The following is a 17316-nucleotide window of genomic DNA, read 5'->3' as shown; positions in this document are numbered from 1 at the left end:
TGTGATACAGTAGAATGTGGATAGGTGTTTATGAAGAGGAAGGAGGAGCTGTCAGTGGTGGTTTTAGTGGAAGTGTGTTTGTAATTCATATATACTTGGATTTGTTCGATGTCTAAAACAGTTTCAATACTAAATACTATCTGTTTGGATTTGAATAGCTTTGAACTCCATATTATAAGAGACCGTTTAGGAACCATGTATCTTAAAAGGTACTCATTTAACTTCACTTGCAATTTAGGAGTAAAATACTAATTTTTTCTGTTGTGATATTTGAAATTCACCAATATTAAGTGAATTTGTGTTACTTAATATGTGACGTGTGTGTTTGTTCAAGGGAATCTTTACCGGTTCTATGCTGATGCTATCATGGATGGTTACTTCAGTTTTGTAAATGCTGTAGTAAAAGCTATTCATGCTTCATCATTAACATTAGTATCAGTTTTGACTCGAGCAGAAAGCACCTGGCCTCTATCAGAATATCAGTAAAGTTGATCCTGCTACTTTGTAACCAATAATCTGCAAAATATGAAATTGCCATCTCTTTGGCTTTAGTTCTAGTAAATCTTTATTCAGAATCATCTTTATTAATCATGCTATTCGTGTATTTTCTGTTTATCAAAAATGTATGTTTAATAGCTTGTGTCAGAAGACCAGAAATAGGAAATTGATGAGCTCGTAGTGGCCATGGTAATTATCCTGTATGAATAGAGATGAGCATGTTGAAGTATCCAAGCAACATTTCGAAATTGTCTACTGTAGCATTCTCCTCATTACCATAGGCAAATACTCCCCTGTAGAAGACTAATAGATACGACAGTTTAAATGATTATTAATGTTAGTTATTGGCCTCTCTGTCACCTCTTTTTTTGCCTCCTTTACTTTTCATAAATGAATTTATATTATTAATGTTGTAATCTCAGGGGACGTGCAGTGTTTGGATAGTAGGGAGAATTCTTGCATCTCTGGGTTCCTTCCAGCAAATGTGGTTATCCAAAGCAGGGTGAGTTTGTTATATTCAAAACAGATCTGCCCTACACCCACCTTTATAAATCCATTTAGACTCTATCTGCTATTTTCGCCCATCAAAACAGAAAACGACCTGAGCAATATATTTTCTATCATGACTCTACTCATGTGGTTTGGCAGGTATGAAGAGCATGGAAGCTCTTCTATTCAAAGGAAATGCCCGTAGAATCTGACCAACGTAGAAACAGTTGCCTTTTGATCCATTCCTACTGCCGTGGAGATACCCTTGTAATTTGCCGTGGAGATACCCTTGTAATTTCCTGCAACGCTTAAGCTAACCATAAACCGCCGTGGAGATACCCTTGTAATTTCCTGCAACGCTTAAGCTAACCATAAACCGCCATTTATGTTTGGTGAAGGATTGCGTTGGTGAAGGATTACGCAACTGTAACATCCTTAAGTTTGTGGATTTCAATGTCCAGGATAACCATTTTGGAGTTATCATAATTATTTATCATTGTGTGTGGCGTAAGCATATTTGAGTTAAAGATTTAATCCAGTGATACGTTTGGTATTTTGGATGTATTTGTATTATAAATTTATGAAGGGGTTTATTGGGCATATTTCGCAGTGATTTCTGTAATACGCCCGAGTTCCACCCTGACTTGTATAAGACTAGTATATAGCCCTTGCCGTAGTATGGAAAAACCCAGTCCATACATTGAAAAGCCCAACCAAAGCCCGCCCAGCAGAAGCCGAACTAAATAAGCCTAACTGCCCACCAAAAATGATCCACTACTCTTGTTGCCCTTTATTATTATGTCCACACCCCACAAGTCTTTAGATCCGTCACGTCATAAGTAGATCTAAAGGTTTAAAAGTTCCATCTCATAAGGTGATATTTGGTCGTGCCACCCTCTAACCATAGCCACTAGATTGTTTTTTTTGGGGGTGAGTTAATAAGTTTTTTGGGGTGAGTTTAAAAATTTTTCTCACCTCACCCACCCCACACAAAAAAGGTCTCCTCTGTTTTTGAGTTGAACTTTTATGAGTTGTTGGGCTTTAGAAATATGAATATAGGCTCATTTAAAAAAAAAATGGGGAGGGAGCGGATGCGCACTAGGGCGCCGAAAGCGCGCGTATCTATGCCGTACGCGAATGCATGTCAAGGGCGCCAAAGGCGTGCGTATTTGTGTCGTACGGATGCGCATCAAGGGTCGAAAGCGTGCGTATCTCTGTACCGTACGGCATGGGCAAATATTAGTTTGTTATATAGAATATAAGACTATATAGGGAACTTGGGGATTTTGGGCTTTATTCGAGATTTTTGGGTTGTCCTTGCTTTCGGCCATTTACTTTTGGACCCAGAGGCCCAAGGGTCTAACCCATACAGCCTAATCGACAACTGAACCCGTAGTCTAAGAACAACAACCCGGTATCACTCTCATAAGCACGGAAGTACTTGTTTTCGAAGTACGTGTAGGAATCCGACTCTATGTATGCTTATGTCCTGTTTAAGCCCATTATAAAAGTCATATGTTTATGTGCCAATCTCTCAATCGACTCGAAGTTATTGGATTCCTCGAACTCGTCCTTGTAGAAGCAGAACTTTCCTTCTTTCCTTGAGGTAAAGAGTTATTGATACTTTTTCATCAGAATTAAGTTATAATTAGTGCACTAGGTAGTACTGTTTAATTCGTGTGTTATTTAGCGAAAAAAAAAATCGTGTGTTATTGCGACTGTTGTTATAACATATCCTCTAATGTCACCTCCAGCAAGGTAGATCCTGTCCCGAGGCCTCCCTTCTCCTTATAGTACCTACAGTGATATTTAAGAATATAGATAACGTGCTACGAGTTCAAATGTTAGAGCGTCAATTGTTTTTTAACAAGACTACAAATTCCCCTCTATGTGGAACGAGCATGTTGTTTGTTAAGAAATTATAAACCTACGTAAGTATAGCTGCATAGGAGAGGTGGATAAAATTACTGTTAAAGCTAGTAAAGAAGCTATCGACTATAGTAGTTTTTACAATATCACGGTATCAATGTCTTTTTGTCTAGTTGAACAATTTGTTGGTATTTTCGTCGCTAAGATTCACTTTAAAAGGGTATTACCAATTTACCATGTATACTGTTAGTGCTTTAGGCAGCTGAGGTCTCACCCACTGACCCACTTATGTTGTTTTATTTGGAGAGGCATCGAATGTGGTCATGGTGCTTCTCAATTTATTATGCATCAGAGGACAAGGTGGACTATATAATATAGCAGACATGGCTCTGAATTTTGAGTTTCATCACTTTCCTCTCAACAACCCCCCAGTTGCAAAATCCAACGGTAGTTATTCTATATTTGGAAATTGGGGTGGGGTGGGGGGGGCGGGGTGGGTGGGACTAATTGCAACTACAAGTAACCCAAATTATAAATACATAAGTTGGATTCTACTGTTTTGTTCAGTCTTATACTTCCATCTCTTGTTTGTATATCAATGCAATGAATGCATATATGTATAAGATGATTTCTGTGTTTCAGTTTCTCTTTATACTAATTTTCTTTTCCGTTCTTTCAGGCAGATGGGTGTACGTTTTCCTCGCATGACATGTTTGCCTATCCTTTGGGGTCAGCTATGCAAACCATTTAAGTCAAACCCCAAAATCAGTAGCACTCTCGGTGATGATACCCCCTTATTAAATAATTTGGGTTCTCTCTGTCATGACCCGCTCTCTGATAATGACCCTTGTGACCATCGTCGCCTTCATAATTCTTTTGATGAGGATAGTCTTCACCTCGTCCAAAATGAAATTGACCATTGTGATCATCATCGCCTTCATGAGAAGAGCCTTCCCTACCTCCCAGATGATATCATCATGACGATCTGCAGTAAACTTACTGTTAAGTGTGTGTGTCAATGTTTACATGTATGTAGGTGGCTTCATACTACCTTGTCAAGTCCATCTTTTGATTCCGTGTACTTTGCTAAAGCTACTCCGGTATTTGTAGGTCAGTGTTTCCTGTGACCGAAGATCATGTAGCCGATCTGCAATTTGTTGATGAGGATAATGACATTGTGGTTTCGAGGAGGTATATCTGCCCAAAGAAGCAATACGAGCATTTTCTTATTGGTTCCTATAACGGATTTCTTCTATTTAGAAACACAGCAGAACCTTCATCTGTACCATTTATCTGGAATCCTATCACACAAGAAGAAGTAAATGTGGTTGCTCCAGATGTGACATATGAAGAATGCGGAATATTCTTACACAGTCCAACAGGAGAATATAGAATTATGTACACATGCAGAACATTTCTTTCTGCCGAGTTCGTGATACTAAGCTTGTGTAGCAAACTTTTGAGGAAGGTTGTTGGTTATACCATGGTTCCTTGTGCCAGTAGACGCCCTGTAATTTTACGTGGAGCGTTGCATTGGATGGTTTCTGAAGGACTGTGTCTGGGACATACAATACCCCCTACTTGCTCAAAGTCCATCCTTGTATTTAAAATGGATACCGAGGAGTTCCTTACAATGCCACACCCTGGGGGCCAATGTTGCTCAAGAAAGCGACATAAACAGATACATCAACATCGACTCATTAGTTGCAGAGCGCCTTTTATCCAGTACAGGATTTAAGTATCCACTAGACTTACAGGCTTTATATATCTACAATGACGAGTTGCTATTACTAAACACGGGAGATTTGGTTTACTGTAACCTAAAGCTGAACACTTTTAGGAAAATTCCAACAGGCTATTTGGAAGAAAAATATTTATCTTCAGCGGTAGTCCACGCTAACAGCTTTGCCTCTCTGCATACCGACAGACTCATCACCTTGAAAGATTGCTACTGTAATGGCTTAACTGTACTTAAAAGTAGTAAGGAAGCAATGGATGATACGGAACTCCTGGAAAAGGAAATATTTGGTTGGACACCAAAAGCGAGGTGGTGTTGGGTTAACACCAGAAAAGTAAAAATCCGGAAAAGACATATCTTAAAGAGGTTGAATTGCGAGAATCCATTTTCCTTGAGAATCACAGAGGCGAGGAAAATGGTATGCTGGCATTCAGTGGAAGCAATTTAACCTGTGCAGTTTAAGCGTTAAGCGGTAGCTAATCGGTTAAGGAGTGCATAGCGATGGGATTAATCGGAGACTAATCGGGTAATAATTTTAAATAAGATTTTCCATTCCCATAGAGAACCTATAACACATGGCACAAATAATTATTAGCTAAATGCATATTGAAGTGAAATGAAAATGAGAAACATATCCGACAATCACCAAAATGCAATAACAGCCTCATTACATAGTTTACTGGTCAACATAAGTTAAATAAAAAACATATAAAATATGAAAAACACAAAGGCATCAATGACTCCGCTAAAATTATATCATGGAAAAGTTGGTTTTATATATCACAAGTCTTTTGTTCTATAACTTTATATATATAAACCATGTTTTGAGAAAAACATAAAACAACAAACCCTTAGACATATTAGTCGTCGCTTTTTTAACACCTATTTGTGCTAAATCGCCCCATTAATCAGTATAAATCGAGCTATTAATCGATCCATATAGATCGGGATTTTTTCTGCTAATCGTATCGGTCAAGTAGCTTATAGTGACTATGCGCTTATTAATCGCCTATTAAACTGCACAGATTTAAACAAGTCATATGGGTTCAAGAACTACTCGCGATCGAGGCAGGAGTAATGGGGTACACGAATTAATTATGTATCAGATTCTTTTAATTTAATTTATTAATCTTTTATTCTGCTTTTGGTTGGTGATACGGGAGCATTTTGATAGATATACCTTACACATCAAAGTGGATGAAAAAAAACATTTTAGGAGATACTGATTTACTTTAATTTGAGAAGAAAAGTAATTAATGATATTTTCATATTGTTTTGGGGGAGATTAATGATTTTAAAAATTCATCTTGTATAACACATTGTTTTGTTAGTAAACAATAATAGTTATAATAATTTATTAATTTTACTTTTCCGAAACAAGAATGTTTTGAAGTAAGTAAAACTATTGGAGTCTAGTTTCTCTATAACCGGATACGGAGATGAATTTCTATAACCGTATTATTGTATTATTACACTGTTAGATCTGTGCCGAGATACACAACACACAGATATCGAGGTTGAGATTTATATTTCGAGATAAATGTGTGTATTTCGAAACGATCCAACGGTGCCACGGTTACAGAGATTTATTTCTGTACCCGGTTATAGAAGAACCGAACTCAAACTATTGTATGTTGTTTAATTTGATTTTCTCTCTGTACGTGATCTATTAAGAATATGAGAAAAATATTAAATCGCCACAATTGCGAACGTGATCTATTAAGAATATGAGAAAAATATTAAATCGCCACAATTGCGACGTGAATTTTAGAAATGGTGAACTTTGAAAATACAAAACGTGCGTGGCTATGCACTTGTATTCATGCATGTGCTCGTCTGTTGGCGTATCGAATATTCAGGAACAAGTATTGTTTCGGCAGTAAACTGCTTCAACACAACGAGAGCAATGGTAAAGAACGCTCTAAGAAACAGAGGAATTTGATGTTGGGGAAATGAACCGAACCAAATAATAATGGCACCACGTCCAAGATCTATTCTCTAGGGATCAAGTTTCAACGTAGTTCCTTATGAAAAATAATGTGGTATTTATATAGGTAGAGTAGAGAGTCCTTGTAGCTCAAGTAATCTTGTTGCTTGAGTAATTGTGATAGAATATAACTGTCAACTGATAATTATCTTTTTGATAAGAAATGAACCTGGACATAAATCAATGTATATTAGTGGCAAGCCATGTGGCTAAGGTTCACACTTGAAGATTACTATGAGTTAATGGGCTCAGCACATTGATCCATGATATTGCGAATCGGGCTTTAGCCCCCGTTGATTAAATGAATAAAATAGAGACCCCTACTAATGGACGTTTGCCACGTAGGTGGGGGTCGAAACACCGCCCCCTCTTTGTCATGCGAACTTTGTTCGCATGACAAAGAAGAGAAGAAAAAGCAAGGAAAAAATGGAATACGAAAATAGTAAGCGAAATATATAATAAAGTGTCGTGTGAACGTAAACGATAGGAAAATGAATAAACGGAAAAATTCGTGAATTATCGGAAACGAAATAATGTTAAATTAACGTTAATGCGGGGGAATAATCACGTAGTTAAAGAAAAGATGGCGAAAATGTACGAGAAAAATAAAAGATGCACATAAATAAAATTGCAAAAGAAATTGATTGGCGAAAATGTAATTTAACGCAGCGCCACGTGATATGAAATTTGAATTCGATGAAGCGTGCCAACGGAATAGCGATACTTGGATTATACCGTTGAAAATTAAACGTAGGGGCAGGTTAGTAAGAATATGAGGAAAAAAAAAATACGAGTTGGAGTCGAAAGTGAATACTTGGGCGACTAAAACTGTATTTCACCCCGAACTAGATAAGAATCCAGGTTAGATAAGAATGTAAAGTAGATAAGAATTGATAGACAGATGAAGTTTGGAACTGAGAAGAATCCCACCGGTACTGGAAAACAGCTCGAACCTTATATAAGCGGTGTGCCCATGATGTCGCGAGCGACAAGAATTCTTATTCAAAACAGTTATCACGGACTTCTCAAAAGAAGGATGATAAGGTACGCACTATAAACTAAGTGATATCTAGGCGTTCTCTCCTCCTCTCTTACCTGTTCTTGGTTTTTTGAGTTTTGATATCGTATTGTGTACACCATATCACCCACTGTACAAACTATGGGCATGTGATAGGCAAGAGGAGAAGAAGGTAAAATAACCATTGAGGTTATTAAACTTGGGGGATTCAAAATCGATGTGAGCACAGAAAAAGTAATTGGTGTTGGGGCCGATACGTGTTAATCCACCGATACTGTGTTAATCCACCGATACGTTCCTATGGTTCCCGGTAACTCCTCTCCTCATCGGCTTCATCTATTCTTACTATCGCACCAGTAAAAAGGTGATCGGAGCGACCATGAAAAAAAAATCCGCGTATCGGCAAAAAACACAACATGTTACTATGATGCTGGAAAAAAACGTTTTGCATCTTGCCTGAAACAGCAAGATGTGAGAGGCGTCAAGATGTGAGAGGCGTGTGTACAGACAAGGTCCTCAAAGGAACCAACAGCGAACATGCTTTTTAATTTTTTTTTTTTTTTCTTGGTGTAAACAGCGAACATGCTGGAGAAAGAAGTTGATGGCGCTCATGTTTGAAACTTAATACAAAACATGATACGGTGCAACGCCAGCAAAGGCAGGGCACCGTACCTGTGTTGTATTAAAATGGTAAAAGTGAATCCGGTTTTTTGAGATATCTGACTTTTTTTTTTTTTAGGTAGAACTACCGTACTATACGGGCGAAAAATAACCGAGAAGAAAACTCGATGACGATTGCAGACTTGGTGAGGTGGAAAGAAGGTGAGAGGTACGGTGACTACCTGGAACCGCGTCGATGGTCGCTTAAGGAAATACAGAAAATACTAGGACTCGAGAAATTTGAAATGGAGGAAGTGTACAAATTTGAAACGAAAGTCGAAGAAGATGAAGTAGTAACGGCTTACTCACAATTAAGTTGCGGGAGTGCAATTTAATCAAAGAAATTGAGCAATGATTGAGTTATTTTGAGCTGCCGAAGAAGACGGAGAAAAGTTCGGAGAATATGACAAAACCGGCATAATCTAGCTCAGGATATTAAGCTCAAATTGTTGCGTTTTGATCAAAACTAAAATTGGTCTGCCGAAGAAGACGAAGAAAACGGAGACAACTGGAAAGAATATGACAGAGCGGTGCCAGAAACAGATATGTTAGTATTTTTTTTATAAGTTGTCGTAAAATTTTGGTTAAGTCTGAAAGACTGACGAAAAATTTATTCTTGTCGTCGCAGGTAGAAACAGTGGTACGACGGGAGAAAGAATATTTCCGAAAATACCGCGAAGAAAAGTTTCGCTCCGCATGATCTCAATGCCTTGTAAAAAATAAATAAGGTGAAGATAATTTTCAATCCGCTCAGAAAGTTCGGCTTAATGCCTTAAAAAAATAATGAAGGCCAAAAATTTCACTTGGTAAATTTCGTAGAAAGATCGGCAGAATGCCTTCGAAAAAATAATGATGCTGACGGAAATTTTCACTCGGAAAATTTTTCGGAGAAAGATCGGCACAATGCCTTAGAAAAAGAATGACTGCGGAAAATAGTTAACCGAAAGCGCTAAGCGAAGCGAATGCATATTTCGATAGCGGAAAATAGTTAACCGACAGTGCCGGAAAATAAAAGAATTTGGATTGTAAAGGAAAGAATGATAGAGAATGTCGGGGTGACTATTCAAAACCAATGGCTAAAGAAAAGTGTCGTTCACCGTGGATGAACTCGAAAAATACTTAAAAGCGGTGCCAATGATTATTGACAAAGATGAAACAGGTATGTTAGTATTTTTTTTATAAGTTGTCGTAAAATTTTGGTTAAGTCCCGAAAGCCGAAAAAAAATTTGTATTTTTGTCGCAGTTGAAATGGCGGAATTACGAGCAAAATATAGTTACAAAGAACCGACGGAGAAAAGTTTCGCGCAGAAAGATGTCAAGTAATGTCGTAGAAGAAATTAAATAATGAAGGTGTCGGAAAGTTTAACTCGGAAAGTTGTACTCAGAAAGATCGGCACAAGGCCTTAGAAAAAATAAGGAAGATGAAGAAAGGTTTTGCTCAGGGTGATCACGCCGCAATGCCGTAGAAGAAATAAAGAAGTCGGAGAAAATTTTCGCTCAGAAAAATTGATGAAAAATGTCTCGAAATATCGCCCAATGCCTTAGAAGCCCGTGGAAAGTTTCGTTGAGAAAGAGCGGTATAATGCCTTAAAAAAATAATGAATGCGGAAGATAATTAACCGAAAGTGCTAAAAGTTTAAGTGAATGCAGATTTCGAAGAAAAATGAAGATTTAATTGAGCGACCGTAAGATAATTGACAGAGACAATTGATTAGGTAATTGTGTGAATGTAATACCATAGAGCTTAAAACTTCTTTTGATGAAAGATAAATAAAAATAAAGTATGCGTTTGCTATTAAATGTTGTTGTTGTGATAGATAGCATACCTGTAGAAAACTGACAATGTTGTTGATTTATATAGTTGAAATGAAATAGAACGAGATGCCCCCATGTAGAGAAAAACGCCCCCAATGCATACTTAACTTTGCAAAATTAGGCTAAGCGAGCATAAAAGCGTTCAAACTTAGGCTGACAAAGCTAAACGTGGTAACCTCGTCAGATTTTGTCGGAACAATAGTAACGAACTAAGCAAGCGTAAAAGCGTTCAAACTTAGACTGGCGAAGTTAAAGGTAGTAACTTCGTCAGATTTTGTCGTAGCGATATTAATGATTAAGCGAGCGTAAAAAACGTTCAAACGTAAACTGACGAAGCTAAATGTGGTAACTTCGTCAGATTTTTTCGTAATGATAGTAATGAACTAAGCAAGCGTAAAAAACGTTCAAACGTAAACTGACGAAGCTAAATATTGTAACTTCGTCAGATTTTTTCGTAATGATAGTAATGAACTAAGCGAGCGTAAAACATTCAAACGTGAAACCGACGGCTAAATGTGGTAACCTTCACGATTTTTTCGTAATGATAGTAATGAACTAAGTGGCGTAAAAAACGTTCAAACGTAAACCGAAGGAAGGTAAATGTGGTAACTTCGTCCGATTTTTCGTAATGATAGTAATGAATCGAAAGCGTGAAAACGCGTTTAAACTTAAACCCACGAAAAAGATGATCGCAAAAAAGTGATGTGTCTTGACCGCCCGCTTTAACGGCGGGCGGAGAGATAAGCCAATGAATGCTCATCTCTTGCTTCAAAAGACCCACCAAACTGATTGGCAACGAGGCGAGAATCCGTGTATAATCGAGCTTCGCCCCCAGTGTCAAACTGTTCTCAAGGCACAAATGGCAGCCTCATACTCGGGCCGTTATTTTTGCGGCGAAACTAAGTCGCCTGATTTCCCAATCTTTTCTCCATTTGGGTTTAACAAAAAATGCATCCAATTCCAAACCCAGTTACTATGGGAGCCATCTCGATAAACAATCCATAAGTCAATGGGATTAGGAATTGCGTTTTCATGTTGTTCTTCTTCGCCCCAGTTATTGGCCGCAGAATGTCTTCCATAGATTCTTCTTGGCGCAAGAAATCATCAATAGGAGAATCATTAATCGGAAAATCAACTATCAAAAAGCCAAAGCATGTCCTTTTTCAAGTAGTACCGATCCAAAGACAATGCTATATGCACTAAGATAACTTTCCCATTCGGCTAATCAACTTGATTATGATAAAAAAGACGGGTCTACCATCATCAATGAAAAGAACAACACTAACAGCTTGAGTTGTAGCTGCCAGGTATATGCCACTAGGTTGACATGTTGAAGGACTTGTCCATATAGAAGGACTGACCAAGTATTTCTCGATCTAGTTGTTGCAATGTCATCTCACAATCAACGTTCCAAATTGTCGCCCCCTTTAAAGTCTGGAAGAAGGGATGACAACGATCGGAATATTTAGAAATAAATCTATGAAGAGCGGCAAGCCGACCAGTAAGTCGTTGACTTTTCTTCTTCTTTTTGTTTTTTTGGTGATGGCATATCAATAACGGCGCGTATCTGATCAGGATTAGCCTCAATACCTCTACGAGTCATGAGGAATCCCAGAAATTTTCCAGAAGAGAGGCCAAAAGAATATTTGGCCGGATTGAGTTTTATACTTGTTAAGCCCATAAAAAACAAGTTGAAGAACAGAAAGATGATCACCAGTATGTTTTGATTTAACGACTATATCATCAATATAAGCCTTCATTATTTTTCCCAGCCGATCGAAAAAAATTGAATTGACAAGCTTTTAGTAGGTTGCACCAGCATTTTTCAGACCAAAAGGCATAATAGTGCAGCAAAAAATGCCTTGGTCGGTGATGAAGGCGGTGAACTCTTGGTCATCCACATTCAAAGATATCTGGTAGTACCCTGAAGAAGCATCCATGAAAGATAGGCGTTGGAAGCCCGAAGTGGCGTTCACCAGTTCGGAAATTCGTGACAACGGATACGGATGAATTGGACAAGCTCCGTTAAGGTTCAGATGACCTTTATGATGAGTGGGAAGTTACATCAAAGGGACTTCGTGCTAAGTGGGGTGAAATCCATTTTATCCAGAAGATTTAAACAGACAGACGCCCCCGGTCGAGCTTATGTGGAAAATGACACCTGCCATTACCTCTTACAAGAGTTAGAGATTTTAAGCGGTACACACGTTCGGGTCCGACTGGAGATTGTCTTTTTCTTTGCGTGTAACCAACCTATCTAGGTCGGTAGTTTGTCTGGGATTGTGGTCTTCCCTCTAGTTACTTCTGTGACACCTTCCATCCCTCGTCGGACGACTATGCGGGATGGCGCTTTTCTCAAATCTGCGAGGTCGGCCTTCCCTGTCAGGTCGGTCCAATCTAGGATGAAGGTTTTCATTATACTTTCTTCCGTGACGCCTTTTTTCCCTGTCTGGACGGACCTGTCTAGGATGGTGATTTTCCGCAAATCTGCGAGGTCGGCCTTCCCTGTCAGGTCGGTCCAATCTGGGATGAAGTTTTTCCTTATACTTTCTTCCGTGACGCTTTCTTTTGGAGGCATTTGTATCGCCGTTTGCGGTAGCGGCGGCGGCGGTGCTGCTACCTTCCGGAACCTAGTAACAAAAGTACGTAACTTTTCGTCACGTTATTGCTTGATGTTTAGAAGTGAGTCGACATTCTTTGGCGTCTTGCAATTGTGGCGGAAACGATTAACAAACTGATTTTCTAGTTCATTGAATTGGTGAATTGATCTTGAAGGCAACTCATTAAACCAGCGTAATGCTTCTCCTTTTAGAGTTGATGGAAAGAGCTTACATATGAGCGGATCATCTCCACCCCATAACACCAACTTATTTTTGAACGATAGAACATGCAAGCCAGGATCTCCTTCCGACTCATCATAAAGTTCAAAATCTGGTTGTTTGAAGTCGGGATGGTGGTAAGCTTCTTGAATGTCGAGCGAAAACTTATCACGCACGATCAGCTCCGACCGGTGATTGTCTTTGTCTATCCCTGTAACCAGCCTGTATAGGCCGGTAGTCACCCTTGGCAGGGTGGTCGGTATAATTATACCACTTCTCCATGTTTTGTTGCTCTTTGTGCGGGATGCCCGCCCTCCGGTCATGTCGCATATATCTCGGATGGCGGTCTTCCCCGAAATTGCTTCTCGTGAGGTAAATCTTCCATTTGAGATCGGACATGTCTAGGGTAGTAGTTATCCCCGCCAATCCGATTCTCCCAATAAGTACGGGTAATAGGGTCATTACTCTTAGAGTGTGCACCTGGTTGATTGTGTTTGAGAAATAACACGTTGTTGAGGACGATGAAGTGGATCTTCAAGACGGTCCCATACTGGAATGGCTGCGTCCGCCCTTTGGCGGGCCTAATGTTGTTGAATTTGCAGCCTCGTCCACCGGCCTTTGCCTCTTTGCGGCTTCCTTCTCAAGTTCCTATTTTAAATTTTTGACTCATCGTGAACTCACGCTCAACCCAGATTAGGATTGGCGTAAATGGGTGGTGGTGGTGGTGGTGGCGCCCTTTCTGGTTGGATGTTGAGAATTGATCTTACCACTAGGAGCAACTTGATTGTTCAACGGTTCTTGCATTGGCCGATTTGAATTTAAAGTGTTGCAATTCCTATTAGCAGGAGGAATATGTTGACTATTTGGTTTGCTTCTTGTGCTTACCCTCTTGATTGTTTCACGTGATAATGAATTCTAAATTCCCCACAGACGGCGCCAATTATGTTTCGGCAGTAAACTACTTCAACACAACGAGAGCAATGGTAAAGAACGCTCTAAGAAACAGAGGAATTTGATGTTGGGGGAAATGAAATTGAACCAAATAATGGCTGCCTACGTACCCAAGATCTATTCTCTAGGGATCAAGTTTCAACGTAGTTCCTTATGAAAAATAATGTGGTATTTATATAGGTAGAGTAGAGAGTCCTTGTAGCTCAAGTAATCTTGTTGCTTGAGTAATTGTGATAGAATATAACTATCAACTGATAATTATCTTTTTGATAAGAAATGAACCTGGACATAAATCAATGTATATTAGTGGCAAGCCATGTGGCTAAGGTTCAGCCTTAGACACATGAGTTAATGGGTCTGTACATTGATCCATGATATTGCGAATTGGGCTTTAGCCCTGTTGATTAAATGAATAAAATAGAGACCCCTACTAATGGACGTTTGCCACGTAGGTGGGGGTCGAAACAAGTATCTAATTGGCAATGGTCCTGTATTCCTTACAACGTAGCTGTCACCATTGAATATGCTCTTTCTTCTTTCTGAAGATTAGTTTCTGACTTTCTGCCATTATGATGGACTCAGTACTTGAGATTTGAATGCTTCGTTTTATGCTTTTAAATATGAGTCCCGATCTTAAAAGATCGATCTCTTGGCATTATGGTACATGCTGCCATCTAAACCGTTAGATAGCATGGTGATGTTCACCAGTACGTGCTCTTTAGTTGCTGTGGTTATTTAATTTTTTTTTCCAAACAAAGAAAAAATATAAACAAAAACAAAAGAAAAAAAAAAAAAAAAAAAAAAAAAAAAAAAAAGAGATTTTACGTCATTCTTTTCTCTCTCGATGGTTTTTCTTGCTCTCCCCCCCCCCCCCCCCCTAATCCCCTTTCAAGATGTGTTACTACTACCACCTTATAATTGAAACTCATTTGTATTGCCATTGCTATTGAAAAAAAAAAAAAAAAACCTTCAAAAATTTCTCACTTCCTCCACGGCTCCTTGGTGCACTTTCGTCGGCAAAGACAACCGCCACTAGCACCACCTTGTCCCGTCATCACCAGTCAAACACCTTCACCAACCCCTCACGCCATCACCCAATTTCCATTAACCCACTCCCCACTTACCAATTTCGTTCTCTTTATACCCCACTTTTCAAAACCCCTTTACCACCACCACTACCATCGGTTGCCAGCACCACCATACACCATCATCCATCATCTTGTACCCCCATTACCACCACCGCCTTTCATAATCTCCACCACATCAGTCCAAAAAACCATCCCCATCCATCATCTCCCATCGACCACTAACTCCACCTTCGCCGCACTATTCGTGCAACACCACCACCACCCTTTCCTTTTTGAATAGGAAGTAATTCCATTGCCACCAACACACCTTAAGTTACCATCCCTCTTACACTACAGACATGCCACAACATTACCAACAATGAGATTTAAATTACTGCATCCCGCTTTTTCTTCACCACCTTTTAACAGCAACAACACTGCCCAATTCACCCACCACCCGAGCCCCTCCACCCTTGTAGCACCCAACAACATCTCTTTGAAAAAAAAACAAACAACAGGAAAAAGAATGACGGGACTGTCTTGTTAACTTTTTAAGTTCTTTTACAGAAATTTCTGAAGTCGCAATATATGTTGGATTGCCTAATCTATGGTGTTTGAAGTACAACTGGAGTAGTCATTCACTCATTCTTGTATGAGTGTGCTACCAAACTTGATACGAATGTCACCTACCTAATGTGAATTTCTTGTCTTGGAACTATTTCGGACTGTGGTTTGGTTAATTGATTAGATGGGTATGGTTGTTTGTTGGTTTTGATGGAGTTGGGTTTGTTTCGATGTTAGGTTTGTTGTTTGGGTTGGATTTATAGTAGTGTTCTTGTTTGTTGTGGTTTGGATTTGTGCCGACGGTTTTTTGGGTTTGGTAGAGCATAGGGTGTCGTCATCATGCTCTCGGAAGAAAGTAATGCATTGCATTGCCCTTTTCGTGAGTTTGACATGTGCAAAGATGGGGTCAATGGTGGTGGCGGTTTTGCAGTTTCGTATATCGAAACTCACATTAAGAAGCAGCACTTGAATGGTCAGGGAGATGCAGATAGACTGCAGGTTAAAATTAAGGAGGACATAAGTTTATATTTATCCCTTCTTAATCTTTTGAAAATGGTGAACAAATGGATATGTGGCCACTATCTCAGCATGCATGCACTAACTATACACCATGTCGTCATTCAGGAGGCATCACAAAACCACCGGAAATGACTGATAATGGGGAGTTGGGATGTCTTATTGTCGGTATACCAGAACCACCGCCCATCCCTATGACTATGCAACATGCACTCTCATCACAAGGAGACGCTAGTGCTATCCTGAGGCCTCTAGATGTTGTTCTCTCTCTTGATGAGACGTTACTTGATAAAGCATTTCGTATACCCTTTCGCACGGTGAAAAGTATACCACGAGCTTGTCGTTTGGCATTTTCTGGTGCATTGAAGTCTGCTCTTTGGGATATTACGGCCGATCCTAGTTCAGTTATGTCATGGGTTCGTCTTCTCCTTCTTTCGTGCTGCACTCTACGGGTTTTTCAACCACAGAATCGTCAGGAACGTCGGTCTGGTAATAGGAAAAACCTTCAGCAGAAACAGATTCTACATGCTCTGACGATTTGGAATGAGCCTGGTGGACTGTTTCGCCTCTTAGAGTCTGTAGTAGAGCCTCCTTCAATCCAGCCACCCCATAGATTTGTTTCCACTCAGAATGTGCGTCAATGCTTACAGAAAGTTGTTGATGGACATTTTACTGCAGCGGTAAAAGTGTTGTCATCATCAGGGGTTGCCCCTAACTCGGTGAAGACTATTCAAGCATTAGAGGAGAAGCACCCAATACGACAACCACCTGTGAAGCCAATAGTTCCTTTTGCTGAGCCCCCTTTATTGGTAGAGAGAGACACCATATTGTCATGCATTAGGTCGTTTCCGAAAGGTACTTCTTGTGGCCATGATGGTCTCCGAGCTCAACACTTGTTGGATGCCATGAGTGGTGCTGCAGCAGCTATATCGTCTAATTTGGTAGATGCATTGACCCCTGTGGTGAATCTTTGGTTACAGGGATGATGTCCACAGCCGTTAGCGGAATTCATAGCAAGTGCGCCGCTTACTGCACTACTTAAGCCGGATAATAGTATTCATCCTATAGCTGTGGGCATGGTTTGGCACCGTCTGGTCTCCAAGATTGCAATGAAAGGAGTTTCTAGAGATGTGGTTGGGTACTTACAGGATTTCCAGTATGGGGTGGGTGTTTTTGGTGGAGCAGAGGCAATTTTGCACGCTGTCAACTGTATGATGTACGCTAACGGTGACAATACCTCTCTTTCTATGATGCTAGTAGATTTTCAGAATGCTTTTAACATGGTTGATCGGACCACCATGTTGAGAGAGGTTCGTATTCGATGC

General features: G+C 39.7%; 3 long non-coding RNA genes across 3 annotated transcripts; all 3 read left to right on the top strand.

Annotated features, from left to right (window-relative positions):
• The first annotated feature begins 68 nt into the window (after positions 1-68).
• On the top strand, positions 69-1518 carry LOC147496136 (uncharacterized). Its single transcript, XR_015198006.1, has 3 exons — positions 69-209; positions 921-1000; positions 1147-1518. It is a non-coding gene; the product is annotated as an uncharacterized LOC147496136 (long non-coding RNA).
• Positions 1519-2415: 897 nt separating this feature from the next.
• LOC147496135 (uncharacterized) lies at positions 2416-4340 on the top strand. The gene is made up of 2 exons (XR_015199598.1): positions 2416-2593; positions 3536-4340. It is a non-coding gene; the product is annotated as an uncharacterized LOC147496135 (long non-coding RNA).
• Positions 4341-8362: 4022 nt separating this feature from the next.
• On the top strand, positions 8363-9167 carry LOC147496134 (uncharacterized). Its single transcript, XR_015200340.1, has 2 exons — positions 8363-8806; positions 8888-9167. It is a non-coding gene; the product is annotated as an uncharacterized LOC147496134 (long non-coding RNA).
• Positions 9168-17316: the final 8149 nt, after the last annotated feature.

This window comes from Coptis chinensis, chromosome 6, assembly GCF_015680905.1.
Source record: "Coptis chinensis isolate HL-2020 chromosome 6, ASM1568090v1, whole genome shotgun sequence".
NCBI lineage: Eukaryota > Viridiplantae > Streptophyta > Magnoliopsida > Ranunculales > Ranunculaceae > Coptis > Coptis chinensis.
The sequence above is the reverse complement of the archived record's forward strand: the minus strand, read 5'-3'. Positions and strand labels throughout refer to the sequence as shown.